The 203-nt window shown below is 63.1% G+C and overlaps 1 protein-coding gene across 1 annotated transcript in view; it reads left to right on the top strand.

The window, feature by feature from the left end:
- The window catches only part of GMCL1 (germ cell-less, spermatogenesis associated 1), a 21,515-nt gene that overhangs the window by 647 nt on the left and 20,665 nt on the right, over positions 1 to 203 (top strand). The gene's annotated exons all lie outside the window — the stretch shown is intronic.

Below are 203 nucleotides of genomic sequence, written 5' to 3'. Positions count from 1 at the left end.
GGCCTGGCAAGGCCGGGGGTGGGTGCCAGGTTATGGGGGCAGGGGTTGGGACACTCGAGGACGGAGCCCGGTCTTCGGGGGGCTTGTCGTGCGGGAAGGAGGTGGCGGGGAGATGGAGGGAAAAGGTTTTTGTTGTGAGGTTGGTGGTGGGCCTGGGGCAGGGATTAGTTTCTTGTTTCCTTTGGAAAGGTCCAGCAGCAGGC

This window comes from Aptenodytes forsteri, unplaced genomic scaffold (assembly GCF_000699145.1).
Source record: "Aptenodytes forsteri isolate BGI_AS27 unplaced genomic scaffold, ASM69914v1 Scaffold127, whole genome shotgun sequence".
NCBI lineage: Eukaryota > Metazoa > Chordata > Aves > Sphenisciformes > Spheniscidae > Aptenodytes > Aptenodytes forsteri.
The sequence above is the reverse complement of the archived record's forward strand: the minus strand, read 5'-3'. Positions and strand labels throughout refer to the sequence as shown.